This window comes from Dasypus novemcinctus, chromosome 2 (assembly GCF_030445035.2).
Source record: "Dasypus novemcinctus isolate mDasNov1 chromosome 2, mDasNov1.1.hap2, whole genome shotgun sequence".
Classification (NCBI taxonomy): Eukaryota; Metazoa; Chordata; class Mammalia; order Cingulata; family Dasypodidae; genus Dasypus; species Dasypus novemcinctus.
In genome coordinates this window covers 39,972,515-39,975,667 of record NC_080674.1, presented here as the reverse complement: position 1 = coordinate 39,975,667, position 3,153 = coordinate 39,972,515, and the positions used below count along the sequence as shown (strand labels likewise).

At 38.9% G+C, this 3,153-nt stretch overlaps 1 non-coding gene across 1 annotated transcript; it reads left to right on the top strand.

Moving 5' to 3' along the window:
- Nucleotides 1–584: 584 nt before the first annotated feature.
- On the top strand, nt 585–687 carry LOC111763288 (U6 spliceosomal RNA). Its single transcript, XR_002796177.1, has one exon. It is a non-coding gene; the product is annotated as a U6 spliceosomal RNA (small nuclear RNA).
- The last annotated feature ends 2,466 nt before the right edge of the window (nt 688–3,153 follow it).

The window sequence follows — 3,153 nt, the reverse complement described above, 5'->3', positions numbered from 1 at the left end:
AGGGCAGAAATTTAGAAAATTCAAATACATCACTCTAAAAGCTGCAGAAACTTAAAGCATAATTCATGCTAATGAAAATATGTGAATTTCTTTTGAAATTCTGATTTTATTCTACCAAGTAGCTTGGCAGTTCTTCAAACTCCATGATTCCATTTAGCACAGGGCAGTTCTGATATGGGGCATGAATGCACTCTCCAAGTACCATCTACCCACCTGTTATGTTCTGATTTATATATTAATAACTATAGTTCCTTTACCGACTCATCAGTTCTTTTATTTTTCTCTAGAGTCTCAAGTTGAGTGTATTCAGATATCTTGCTTGCAACATAAAACAAAAAATATAATCATGTTAGCTATCTGGGCTCAGACAAAGTTGGCTCTGTGTAATTTCCAAAAGTTTTAAATCTGAGGAAGCATCAGTGTAATTCTCCTGTATTCCACAATCCAGCCATCTTACTGCATTACAGTAAACTAAAGCCACTGCATTAACAATAACATGATAGTAACAATAAAATACCTAGAATAATCCTAATAAGAAATATGTGGCATTTATACAAATAAATACAAAGCACTTCATACTGCGTGTTCACTTTGGCAGCACGTGCTAAAATTGGAACTATTCAAAGAAGATTAGCATGGCCCCTAAGCAAGGGTGACATGCAAATTCATGAAGTGTTCCATATTTTTCTATTTGGAATGAAGGAAATGTTTTGGGAATGAATGGTGGTGACGGTCGCACAACATTGTGAACATTAATTAACTGCACTGTAATCTATACCTGAATATGGCTAAAAGGGGAAGTATTAGGTTGTATATATTGTACTGGAATAAATTTTTTTTTTAAATCCATGGAACTGCACACATAAACAGTGAACCCTATGTAAAACCATGGACTATAGTTAATAGTACAATGATAAAAATGTGCTTTTATCAATTATAACAAATATACCACATCAGTGCAAGGTGCTAATAATAGGGCAGTATATGGAAGTCCTGTATTTTATGAATGACTGTTCTGTAAACCCACAACTTCTCTAGTAATAATAATGAAAAAAAGACCTCAGGACTTCTGGGAAGATGGAGGACTACAAAGACATGGGACTCTCTTCTCTCCAAGAAATATAGCTAGGGACAGGCAGAAATGGCCTAGAAAAAAATGTTCTAGGGCTTAGGACACTAGGGGAAGACTGAACACCACCCAGAAGAGAGGGGCACAGGAAAAAAAAATCTTGATGGAAAGACCATGAGTAGAGGCTTCAGCTGCAGCAGCTTTTACCCTCCCCCCACCCTATGAGGAGACCATTTTGAATTCTCTGGCCTTGGGCAAGTAGCTACAGACAAAAGGGTCCACAGGGATCCACCTCCCCTGGGAACAGGAAAGACTGGGACATAGGGTAAGGCTAATACAGCTTTTGGCCTGGTGGCCTGGTGGGGCTGTGCCATTGCTTACCATGGGAACAGGCTGGGCACTGAAGAGATCTGCCCTCTCAGTCACTCTCTAATGACCAGGACTGGTTGCTGAAGATGCAGAGGGGAATGGAATTATTTTGTACCTGGGAAAAGGGAGGGGGCTGCCAATAATGGTTGGAGAACAGCCTCTGAGACAGTTTGAATTACTAGGCTTTTTGCTTCCAGGCAGGATTCTCTGTCACATTGTTACAGTTGGTATTGCAATGAACACACTCCCACTAGGCTTTAAACTGAGAGGGCTGTCGAAGACCACCACTGGCTGGCAGACCAAGGAAGTGCATGTGAAGAAATTAAAAGTAAATAAGTAAAACAGGCTTTTTCTGACCTTCACAGCCTTCCTACCCAAGGCCCTTGGAAGCAGGTCTGCAACCCATTACTGGGTCCAGGGCCCTATTTGTGCAACTAAGAGGGGCAATCCTAAAGACCTAGAAGAGGTAGAACCAAGAGTCAAAGAACGGCAGTAGCACACAGACTCCCACCAATAAATCCCTACAAAAGAGAAATCGAGCATCTGATTCAACTCACCATCATAATCAGATACCTAGACATAAGCAAAAAATTATAAGCCATATTAAGAAAATGGAAGAAATGGCCCAAGCAACAGAACATATCAAAGCCCCAGATGAGACACAGGATTTGAAACAACTAACCAATGAGATCTGTACAAATTTCCAAAATGAAATTAATAACTTGACACACAATGTGATTAAGGAGATAAAAGACATCAAGAAGACACTGAGCAAGCACAGAGAAGAATTCGAAAACCTGAACAGAGAAATAACAGACCTCATGGGAATGAAAAGCATGATAGGTGAAATAAAAAATTAGAGGCATACAACAGCAGACTCAAAATGACAGAAGAAAGAATAAGTGATGCATAAGAGAGAATAGCTGAAATTGAAGAAGCAGAAGAATAGAGAGAAAAGAATGGGAAAAATTGAGCAGGGGCTCAGGTAGTTGAATAATAACATGAAAGGCAACAGTATACATGACATGGGAGTTCCAGAAGGAGAAGAGAAGGGAAAGGGGCAGAAATTGTATCTGAGGAAATATTAGCTGAAAATTTCCCAACCCTCATGAAAGAAATGAATTTACATGTCCAAGAGGGCAGCATACCCCAAAGAGAATAAATCTGAATAGACCTACTCCAAGACACATACTACTCAGAATGTTGAACATCAAAGATAAAGAGAAAATTTTGAGAACAGCAAGGGAGAAGCAAACCATCACATATAAGGGATGACCAGTAACAGTGCAGATTTCTGATGAGAAATGGAGGTAAGAAGACAGTGGTATGATACAATTAGGATACTGCCAGCTGAGAATTCTTTATCCAGCAAAATTGTCCTTCAAATATGATGGTGAGTTTAAAATATTCACAAATGAACAAAAACTAAGACAGTTCATAAAAAAGAAAGTATTAAAGAAAGCCTTAACAGGCTGAAAGAAAAAGAGAGGAGAGAGAGGCTTGAAGGAGAGTGTAGAAGTCAGGAATAGCATAAAGAATAGCCAAAAGAGGAAAAAGACATGAAAATAAGATATAACAAATGAAAACCAAGGAATAAAACAGTGGGAGTAAACAATGCCTTTATAGTAATATCATTGAATGTGAGTGGATTAAACTCCTCAATCAAAAGATACAGGCCAGGGAAGAGGATGTGACTCAAGTGATCAAGCTCCACC